This window comes from Protopterus annectens, chromosome 1.part0 (assembly GCF_019279795.1).
Source record: "Protopterus annectens isolate FY-2018-M chromosome 1.part0, PAN1.0, whole genome shotgun sequence".
Lineage (NCBI taxonomy): Eukaryota > Metazoa > Chordata > Ceratodontiformes > Protopteridae > Protopterus > Protopterus annectens.
The window spans coordinates 1,811,088,403-1,811,100,309 of record NC_056725.1 but is presented as its reverse complement, the minus strand read 5'-3'; the positions used below and the strand labels follow the sequence as shown (position 1 = coordinate 1,811,100,309).

The window sequence follows — 11,907 nt, the reverse complement described above, 5'->3', positions numbered from 1 at the left end:
GTTGAGGACTTAACTGTACAGTTGTGCCAGCAGGGAACCTTACTGGGGACCTGGTGAGGATAGAGAAACCCAGACCCTGGGCTGAGTGTGTTCCCTGTGTACTCTTAAGGGAAATTGTGCTTGATGCAGAGACTTGCATCTGGAAATACTGGGTGCATCCATTTTTGCTCCAAGTGAACATCTCTCTCCAGTGCCAGCAATAAGGATTCAGGTTCCTTGATTACTGAGGCAGAGTAGGGACATCACATATTGGTGAGCAGTGATGTGGATATTAATTGAACTTCTGTAGCCTGTGGGCAGTTGTCACTGAAGGTGGGTGTACTCTCAAGCAGCCAAAAGTTTAGCATTCAGAGTTTCATTTTCACAACAGTTTTTATTTATTTTTTGTTAGTTTAGTTTAGTCAGAGAAAGCAGGCAAAGATGCCAGCAGATGATTATGGCAAGCTGACAAAGAACCTGTTGGCCAAGGTATGTGAAGTCAAAGGACTGGTGCATGCCAACCTGACTAAAGAAATGATTTCAGCCTTAGTCGTAGCAACAACTCAGACCAGCAACCAGCTGAACAACCAGTTTGATCATGGGGATGTGCAGCCCTCAGAAACAGGAAAGTTCACCTTTTCCTCACAGGACTAAAAAATCCATCTGGAGTTAAAGATACTTGAACTGGAAGTCAAACACTGGGAATTAGAATCAGCAGAGAAACTGCGGCATTTGGAGGCTGAAGAAAATGAGAAGCAGTGTCAACATGAGAGGGAGATGCTGACTCTTCAACAGGGTCATAGAGATAATGGGAAAGGGAATAACTGAACCCCAGAAGCAATCAATGTCAATAAATGTCTTCCACAATTTACAGAGGGGGATAATTTAGATAGTTTTATTCATATATTTGAAAGGGTATGTAAACAGTATAAATTTGACCGAGGGCTCTAGGTACGGTTCCCAACCCCCATACACCATGGTAAAGCTCTAACTGCTGCTTTTAAATTGTCTGATATTGATTGCTTAAACTAATGCAAAGTAAAGAAATATTTGCTTGAATGTTTTAAGTTAACAACTGAGGCTTACAGAAAAAAGTTTTGTGAGCATAGGCACAAGGCAGATGAATGTGTGTGTGATTATATTGCTGAGTTAAGCACATATTTTCATAGGTGGATGAATGGGTGCCAGGTCACCACTTTTGAAGGGCTGGCAGAACTTTTGGTGAGGGAACAAGCCCTTAGCACTTTGCCCGAGGACATGAGAATCTGGTTGGCAGACTGAGAGTGTAACTCTGCAGATGAGTTGGGGGAAATGGAGATTTCTACTTAGCAAGCAGGGCATCACTGCACAAGAAGGGAATACCCAGTACTGCACATGGATATAAGGAAACCCATGCTGGGCAGCCTAAACCACCCCAACAAAGTCCACAAGTAACAGGTGAAGCCACTAGTTCAGGTACACAGCCAGGGTCAAGGGTTAAATATTTTAAATGTAACCAGTAGGGCTATGTATCATATAGATGTCCATGCAGGCAACATGGGGGACAAAAGGTGGGGGAGTCAGCAAGTGGGAATAACAGTATGCTAGTGGTAAGTTATCTGGAGACAATGGGGGTACGTACCACAGTATCACCAAAGTTTATATCCGATCTAAGTGGATGGAAAACAGGCCACTGCTAAGACAGAGACAGCCTCTGATATAACCATTGCGAAGCCTGCAGTGGTTAAAGAGGAACAGTACTTGCTTAGGCAGCCCACTCCAGTCAGAGCTTTAGGAGGGACCCCATTCCAAATGCCTTTGGTCAGGGTTGACCTTGTCTGGGAGGGTGGAAAAGGAAGCAAGCAATTAGGTGTGTTTGAGGATGTCTTGACAGGGAATGATTTTGATAATGCAGTACAATGTGTGCATGCAGTTACACACAGTCAGACTTGGAGACAGACATGCGGGGTCTGGTAGCCTGGGGGAGACCCAGACAGATCTCACATGTGAAGCCAGGCCTGGAGAGGTGGCTATTTCAGGGAGGGAGCTACTCTGTAGCAATGAGCCTGAAGGTGAGCCACAACTGCTGGTGGGTACTGATGTTCCCTTGGACAGACTGACTGCAAGGGCAGAGGTGAGTGGTAGTACCCAGGCTGACAGTGAGGCACCACTGTCAAAGGATACCAGACTTCCTGTGGAAGAGGAGCTGGGAAGAGTTACAAGATAGAGGTGAGACAGGCTCAGCTCTTGGATCCTACACTAAGAGGCTTGAGGGAGGCAGCTAGGGAGGTCCCTGATTCTCAAAGAAAAGGGGAGTCTGTATACTGGAACAAATGGTTAATGTAGAGAGTGGACCCCTGAGGGAGGGGTAGAGGGGAAGATAATACAGCAGTTGATAGTGCATAGAGCCTACCAAACGGCACTTCTAGCCATAGCCAATGACATTCCTTTTGCAGATCATATGAGCATAAAGCATAACAAGAGATGTATTATGCAGAACTTTTACTGGCCTGGTACTGCAAAGGATGTAACAAGGTACTGCAGGAACTGTGAGCAGTGCCATAAACTAGGCAAGGAAGGAGACAAGGTCAAGGCTCTTTTGATGTTTTTGTTTGTGATTGAGCAGTCACTTCAGAGAGTAGCTATGGATACTGTGGGACCTCTGAGTACCCCAAGTTCCACAGGGAAGAAGTATATAATGATAGTAGTAGATTATGCTACTAGATACCCTGAGATGTTGGCTCTGTCCTCCATCGAGGCAGAGAAGGTGGCAAATTCTTTGTTAGAGATTTTTAGCAGGGTAAGTTTCCTGAGAGAAACACTGACTGACAGAGGTGCCAGTTTCATGTCAGACCTGCTGGCTTGTCTGTGGAGCATGTTGAGTGAAGCACCTAAAAACCACCCCCCTACCATCCCCAGACTAACGGAATTGTGGAGAGGTTAAACTCTACACTAAAGACTTTGCAGACCAGTTTAGGAGATAGTGGAATAAATACTTGCCCCATCTGCTGTTTGCATACAGAGAAGTGCCTCAGGAATACACAGAGTTTTCACCCTTTAAGTTGATATATGGACATAGGGTAAGGGGGCCTTTAGATTTGATTTGTGATGAGTGGGAGGGTGAGTGTAAATTCCACAAGGAGTCTGTTGTGGCATATGTCCTAAACCTTAGGATAAGGCTTAGGGAGCTCATGGGCTTTGCACAGGAAGATCTGGCAGGAGCCCAGCAGCAGAAAAAGGTCTGATATGACAGGAATGCTCGAGTCCGAGAGTATGCTGTGGGACAGCAGGTGATGGTTCTCATTCCTCTCAGACACAATAAGCTGCAGACAGCTTGGGAGGGACCCTTCAAAGTAGTAAGGAAGGTCAGTGATGTTAACTACATGATAGAATTGCTAAGCAGTTTGACGAAGGCCCAAATTGTACCATATTAACATGATGAAACCTTACCATGATAGGGAGGCCCTGATGCTAAGTATTTGCAGTAGGTGGCTGGAGGAGTGTGAGGGGGATCTATGGCTACAGCAAGCCAGCCAGCAAAATGCCAAGTTGTTAAGGTGGAGCCTAGGGTTACAGACATATGATATGACAGTGCAGCACTGCACTTGGGTTAGCAATACCAATGCAGATGGGCTCTCAAGGCAGGGTATGGGTTAATGTATTCCCACACAGGCCCATTTCTCTCAAGCAATATTTCTCAAGGGTCACTTGAAAAACTAGCTTGAGTCTTCAAGGGGGGGGGTGACAATGTGAGGTATTGCTAGCTATGCCAGGAGACGTAGATCAGTGGATGTATAACATATGCCAGCACAGCTAGCTGGAATCTAGCAAAGAATTATATGTTATTTGAATATCAAACTGATTTGTACAGATCCTTGTGTTGAAAATGTATTTGTAAAGTTGCTTGTGTTAAAAATGTATCAACAGTATGCCCTGCTGGGCAGAAAAAGAAATATAAATGCATTATTGTAACTGTTTATATGTATATGTTTTAACAGAGAATACTGGAAGAGAAGATGTTAATTTGAAGATTTAAAAATAGTAAGAAATTAAATGACTGAGCCTAGGCCATAAATATGTTATCTCACAGTTTTGAATGAAGCCAAAGAAGCAATCTCTGTCAGAAGTATGTTTATTATCCCCTGTAGGAAGAGTGGAGGTGTTTTATGGTTTTATGATTTTATGATTTCCAGGAGCATCAGCAGATCTTAGCAAGGCTCTCTTTGTGTGTATTATTGACACATAGGTGCTACATCCTGGCAGTTTCTAGCAATGGGTGTTGCATTGGAGCCAGAAGTCAGATGACCAGATGTATGTGATGTCATTCTGTAATCTGTAGGACAAAAATAATGTTTTAATACTAGATGAGACTGAATGTTCAGGGCACTCTGTTTTGGAAACCTGACATAGAAGGATCACACACCTACTTCATCTTGCCTTGCTGTAGTAAGTAACTTAATTAGGGAGTAGTAACTCTTAAGATCAATCAGGAAAATATAGTGAGATTAGTTAAGTACTGTTTTTCTGTATCTGTGTGATTTTATTCATCTGTGTTATTTTAATATTTTCTGTGGTTGATACTCTGGTGTTTATTGTAAACAAATATTTAGTATTTTCATGTTTTTTATTATTAAATATATTTAAACTTTTTTAATTGTGGCTGGTTCTGTAGAGAATATTTTAACCTATGATAGTACTCATATCTGTTGGTGACTCTTTGGCCACTCCTGAAAGCTTTACTACAGTGGTCAATGTACCATTTGTATAATATTAATTTCACTCAATATAATTGGGTACCTTGTAAGAGCCTTAAAGTAGCTGGCTTGGGAGTGTCTGGTGGCAGTAACTACCTTATAGTCTGGGCAGAAGGGGGCATAGCTAGTAAACCTGTATCAGCCTTTCCTGTGTGTGTGTGTGTGTGTGTGTGTGTGTGTGTGTGTGTGTGTGTGTGTGTGTGTCTAAAGCTCAACAATGTGTGTGTCAGCTACTTGGGGCAGGGACATGAAGCACTGGTTTCACAGAGACAGTGGTGGAGGACTTGGCTTGGACACTTGTCTGAGAACCTAACTGTACACCTGTGCCAATGGGAACCTTACTGGGGACCTGGGGAGAGACAAAGAGAGAAACCCAGACCTCAGGCTGAGTGTGTTCACTGTATGCTGTTAAGGAAAAATGTGCTTGATGCAGAGAGCTGCATCTGGAAATACTGGGTGTATCTACTTTTAAGTGAACATCCCTCTCCAGTGCCAGTGGTGAGGATTCAGGCTCCTTGATTGCTAGCCCAGAGTGGGGATGTCACACTGAGTATAGTGACAGAGATTTTAGTCTGTCTTTGTAGGGCACGTGCTGGAGTCCCTTGATCATCTTAGTTAGAAACCTCTGAGGTCTCTCCAATTGCTGCAGGTGCTTTATAAGGTATGTGCTGAAAGGAGCATTATACTGAATTATGTGCCTGCTTATTGACAAGTATAGAGGGGTTATAACCTCCTTTGCTATAGAGGCAATGCCTTTGCTAATCAAGTGTGCTGTGTAGAAAGCCTTCCTTACTACAGTAGACACATTGTGATCAAAGTTAAGGTCGCAGTCTACTTGTGATCCCAAATTTCCTACCTCTTCATAGGTACATAGGGCATTGTTGTGAATGTGATAGTGTGAAGGGACATTGTTTTTACCAAAGGGAATGATAATGCATTTCTTTGCATTCAGTTTGAGTCGTTACTAAGACACCAGTCTTTGATCTGTGTAAGACCCTCCTGAAATATACTGACATACTTTGAGTATTCAGTAACTGCACCCAGTTTACAGGTGTCCACAAACTTGGTCAGCCATAGCCCCTTAGTTTTGACCTGAACTTCTGAGAAGTATATACCAAACAGTAGGGGGGGGCAGCACTGACCCTTATGGCATCTCACTACTAACAGGTCTGCTGTTTGATGTGGGTCACTTTGATAGTGTTTGACCAGTTTGTGAGCCAATTGGCAACCCATCATACAACAAAGAAATTTACATTCAGTTTGCTAAGTTTGTCGGTAATGCCTGACTGTGGGATTGTGTCAAAGGCCTTGGCCAAGTTAAGGTATGCTGTGTGCACAGACTTGCCCTTGTCAATGGCCCTGGTCACATTTTTGAAGAAATCCACCAGATTTAACCTACAGGAGCTGCCCTTGACGAAGCTGAATTGGGTCAGATCTAGGGTTTGGAGGTCACCTATGTCTTTATTTATGAGGTCCATGGTGATACATTCCATGTCTTTACAGATGAGGCTGATCAGACTTATGGGTCTATGATTCCTTGGGTCTGTTGCTAAACCACCTATGTGGAGATGAATAACTATTGCTGTTCTCCATTCCACAGGAACAAAGCCAGTGGTAAGGCTGTGATTGAACACTGTACTTAATGGTGATACTAGTTTATGTTTTAGTTTATTTAGAAGATAGACTGGGATGCCATCTTGTCCCACAGAGGCTGTGTTTTTGCCTTAGAAAAGGCTTTAATGACCTGCTCTTCAGATATGTAGGGTGAGGGGGAGTTGGGGGCAAGGTTTGTATAAGTTTGGAGAGGAGAAGGGAATGAAATTTGTGCCAAATCTGTCTGCTAGCAGGTTTGCTATCTCTGCAGGATCAGTTTGTGTGATACTGTTAGTCGTTTGGCACATGCTTGGGTCCTACCTTTTAAGCTATGTACGTAGCTGTAAAAGGCCTCATGATTATCCTTAGCTGTGATTGCTAAGTTTTTCTTACCCTTAGAGTATTTGACATATTGTCTTATTTGCATGTTGAGGCTGAGGAGGGTGCCTTTCCTTTGTTGGGGCCTCACCTTAGTTTTCTTAGACAGCAGTTTTTTGCATTTGTTGTGAAGTTTGTCGATGCTGGATGTTGACCATGGCAGCTTTTTTTTTACTTGGGGCTCTGGCTTTGATTCTCTCTGGAACAGCCAAGTCTATACACTTATACAAGTGATTGCACAGAGCTTTGGTGTAAGCTGTGGTGTAATCACTTCCAGCTGGGAGTGGGGCTTGTAATGCATTTATACCTTCCTCTAGGAGGGTATAGTTTGCTTTGGTGAAATTCTCCCTTTGTGAGTTCTGGTGTTAGTGCCAGTTGAAAGATGACTGATTTATGGTCATATTTAACTAATGAGGGTCTGACAGTTGCGGTGGTGCATCTGTTTGTCATGTTAGTGAGGACCAGATCTAGTATGTTTGTTCTTCTTGTTGGGGTTTGAACAATTTGTTCTCGGGCATTTTAATTAACAAAGTCAAGGAACTTTTGCACTAGCGAGTTAGGGCTAGAGTTGGTTTCCCAGCTGATGGTGGGATAACTGAAATTCCCCATGAACAGAGTGTTTGGCAATATTTGGATTGACTCCATCATGATCCATGGAGGGGGGGTCTATAAATAGCTATGACTTGAATGGGGATCTTATCCACGGTAATCTGAACTTGGAGTAACTCTATGGAGTTGTCCAGTCTAACTAGTCAGGAGGTGAATGTATCTCTAATACAGATAGAAGCACTGCCTCCTTTGTTTCTTGCACTTTTGTTTTGCTGTCTGAAGGTATGGAAGCAATCTTGATAAAAATTTGGGGTGAGCAGAGATTGGAATATTACAAAGGATACAGTTATAAATAAGGAGCATAGTTTATACCTGCCGGGAAATAGCCACTGTTGTGGAAGCATTGGAAATTATATAGATTTGATAGGTATTTTGGTGCTGCAATTTTTAAAACTGGAGGACATAGCATTGCTGTAAATTTAGTGTGCTTGCTGATTGCAGGAGACAACTGAGCTTTGAATGGTCAAAATATTTCACAGAAGATGTTATGTGAAAAGAAGTTGAAGGTGGCTCATCTTCAATCCACATAGTGTCTCCTGAGTCTCAGAATGCCTTTCATCTGTCTTCTGTATTTCTGCATTTAAATAGTGTGTTTGATACCATGCCCTCCCTGATGGCTGCCATATTTGATAGCAGCCCTGTCAGTAAATGTTAGCTTGTCATACCGTCCATTTCCAGTCACTGTTCTATGTTGTTTGACTTTGAGTGCAATTTCATCTTAAGCAATTATTTTTTTTAAAAAAGCAGTGTCGAGAGAGGTTTGTTGAGTGCGTCTATGATTTACATTCCTCTGGGAGTGGAATGCTGCCGTTCTTCTTGTCCCTCTGTGGTAAGAGTAGTACAACCCTGTACGTTTATGGCCCAGATGTGTACCCAGCAATCAGTGAGAAATGTGCCTTGTATGACAGAAAGCCATAGGGCTTATGTTGCTAAGATGTTATGAGATAATCTGTGAGAATTTGTGACTGGAACAATCAGTTTCTATTGTGTTGTTTCATATTTCACACTAGAAATGTTTGAATGTCAATTGCTGTTATGGAGCTGGGAAGATACCCGAGGTTGTTGGATGAGAATAAGCTTGTGTGTGGCAAGCTGTGCCTCTAGCTGTATATCTGTATTTGTACTAGAAAAACAGCTTCATTTGTATCAAGATTATATCACCCCAGATGGGACTTGAACCCACAATCTCTAGCTTAGGAGGCCAATGCCCTATCCATTAGGCCACTGGAGCCTGACAATAGCAGTGACCTTCCTAAAGCAATCGACAACCTCAAGCTGTCTCAGTTGTTTCTTTCTTTGCTTGTTTGTAATGCTGTTTGCAATCTGCCATATTAGTGTGTTTAATTTTTTCCATGTTTCACCTTTGCACTTGATGTCTTATCATCTGTGACTCTTGTGCTCAATGGTTCTCTGCTGTCTCATCTAGAAGGTCTGCAGAAACTTCATTTACAAGGAAGCAGGTCAGTTAAAGAAACAAGGCTTTTCCTTTCTACTCTCTGCATTGTCTGTATCCTCTTGTCTCTTCACTTTTTTTCCCTGCATCACACTTGAACCTTTGATAGCAGCTGTCTGTGTGGCATCATCATTTTTAAGTTTAAACCACCTCTTTTTTTGCTGAACTTAATTTTCACTTTCCAAGTTCCCTCGATGGCCTTCAATGTTGATACGCAGTTAAGGGAGAGTAGTCATTCAGTCTTGCAGATCAGCTCTGCTCAACTGTAAAATGTTTCTCTTGTAGGAAGACGTCTTTCTTATAAGCTTGTTAATGTCCCTTACCAGGGTGGTTATGTCAGAGCAGTTTTGTAGCTTATAGCTGCTTTTCCTCTGGATGTTGAATGGGTGTCAGCTATGTGCTTCCTGTGCTCATCAAGATCAGAGGTACCTTGAGAGTTTTCAGTGCATTCGAAAAGGAAGAAGCCTTTTGTGCTTCCTCTTGTCTTTTAATGAGAAAGAAGCAGTTTCCAGACTCTTAAGGTAAATGTTAGAACCCTCCACAGTTTGTTATTAGATAAATTTGGAGTACCATTTTTATAAGTTTTGACTTTTTGCAGGGAATTTGATAGCTGGAAGCACGTTCAAATAGTCATAAGACTCCATAATGTCAACAGGTGTAGAAACTGTTTGTTTACAGCTCTGTGAGATCTGCATCAGCAGTATTGATGGGAGATGAGAAAAAATCTGATTTACTCATTTGTCTAATCATTCACTTATTAATTGTTTTGTTTTTATTATTTATTTTTCAACTCATTCATTTAGCTCTTTCATTTATGACTTAGCCCATTAGATGGGCAGGTCCAAACTTCCTTTTCCGGTGATTAGGGTTATAGGCAGCCAAAAATTGTATATATACAGATTAGAGAACTGGAAAAAGTGAGGAATAAAACAAAATGGATATTGCATATAATATACCAGATTAATCAAAGCTTTTTGCAAACATTTTTAAGGCAACAGTTAGACTGACTAGTCCAGTCTTTTCATACCGAGCAGAGGGCTTATCTTTTGGAGCCAAAAAACAACATAGTCTACAGGAGAATGAAGCAAGTCTCTTGATTGATTCTGATAATGACATCATGGAAGATTCTTTGTTGAACATTACTCTACATGATAATCCATTTGTTTTTTGGGATTTTGAGAATGAATGTGTGAAAGATGAATGTGAGAGAAATAGTATAACTAATGTTGGTTTTTCAACTGGATATGGTAAATTAAAAATACCTAAGGTGCCCTATGTTAGTTCTTTTGTACCGCCAAAGAATAAAAATGCAATAAATGTCTTTGAATGTGCATTGTGTAAACAGATTGAATTTGCATATTGTAATTTTATATCAAGCCGTAAATCATGGAATTTGAGTAGAGAGCAATGGTTAGCTCTGAAACAGTTACTTGCTGTTACTAACCAATATGCATTCACACAGGCGGATAAGTGTGGAAATTGGGTGATTTTGAACAAAAGTGATTACAGTAATATGGCTTTGGAATTGTTGTCAGATGACAAAGTTTATAAACAATTACCTGGTAATCCAGTAAAAGATTTCAATGGGAGGTTGTTGCAGTTATTAGAAAGGGGAGAAAGACTGGGTTTCTTTGCTCATGGGGATGTTAAAAAGTTGCATTTGAAACATCCAAAAGATGCCAGGTTTTTTGTTATTCCAAAAATTCAAAAGTCAATGACTAAACCCCCTGGTACACCAATAGTCTCAGGGATGGGCTCTTTTTTACAAAATATAGGCATCTTTTTGGATTCCCAGTTAAAGATCTATCTCCCTAGAGTACAATTATATGTTAAAAATACATCTCATGTGTTGGAAGATATAAAGAAGATCCAGTGGAACCCAACGCTTTATCTTGCCTGTGTGGATGTTAAGTCTCTGTACACCAACATCAATATCAAGATGGGCCTTGAAGCAATGGTTAAAATGTTGGGTGAGGGCCCCAAACCACTTATATTTCCTTTGATGCATAATTATTTTGTTTTTGAAAATGATTATTATTTGCAATTGGAAGGAACTGCAATGGGGGCGGCTTTTGCCCCATCTTATGCAGTTTTATTTATGGCACATTTTGAAAATATGTTTGTGTATGTTACAGATTTTTTTAAGGATAATGTGATCATGTTCAAAAGGTTCATTGATGATTTTGATTTTTGTGTCTAGGGGAGATTAATGAGTTTGATCAATTTATGGAATTACTTGGTCAAAACACATATGACTTGGAATTAACCTATAGAACTAATAGGAACAAAATGCAATTTTTGGATGCTGAATTTTATGTAGATGAAAGGGGTGTTTTGCAGTACAAACCATACTATAAGGAAACAGCTGTGGATAGCTTCTTGGAAGCTGGCAGTGCTCATCCTGGTCATTTGATAAAATCCCTTCCTTATGGTGAGTTCAGAAGAATAATGACCAATACCTCTGATAAAAAAAATGCTGGAGAGGGAATTTGATCTAGTTAAGAAGAGGTTACTAAGGCGAGGATATAGTATGGAATATATAAGTGAAGCATTAAATAAATTGAAGGGAAATATGAGTCATAAAAGAAAAAGTAGTTTTTCTACTCAACATGAGAAGTTTATGGAAAAGGTAAGTGTAGAACTCCTTTTCTTTGTGAACAAATTCTCTCCCCTTTCTGAGGTACTTAGGGGGTTAGTGAATGATCTTTGGCCAGTTGTATGTAGGGATGAAGTAGTGGGGAAGCTATTTCCAGAGAGGGTTACCTTTTCGTATGGCAGATTTAATAATCTAAAATAGAAGTTATGTTCTTACCATAACGTTCCATGTTAGTTGTCTTCTTCCTTCTTGCTGGATGGGTTCGAGCGACCTCGGCCCCCACGGCCACTCTAAAAGCTCGAGAGTTGGTTCAGGCTCCCCTTATATCCCACAATGCTAGGCGAGAGTTACCTCAGATCTCGTTTGTAAGCTAACCCCAGCTTATAATAGTAACAGTATAACTGTAAACAGAGTCCACCTCTAACAACAGGAAGAAAGAAGGGTGACCTACATCCTGAACCAGGAAATATGCATAATAGCATATGTCTAAGAAAGAGGTGGTAGAAAGAGAGGTCACAATCACAACTCCTCTAGGTCTGTCCAGGCCAGGGGAAGGAAGAAGAAGG

General features: G+C 41.2%; 1 non-coding gene across 1 annotated transcript; it reads right to left on the bottom strand.

Annotated features, from left to right (window-relative positions):
- Positions 1 to 8,450: 8,450 nt before the first annotated feature.
- TRNAR-CCU lies at positions 8,451 to 8,523 on the bottom strand. Its single transcript has one exon. It is a non-coding gene; the product is annotated as a tRNA-Arg (tRNA).
- Positions 8,524 to 11,907: the final 3,384 nt, after the last annotated feature.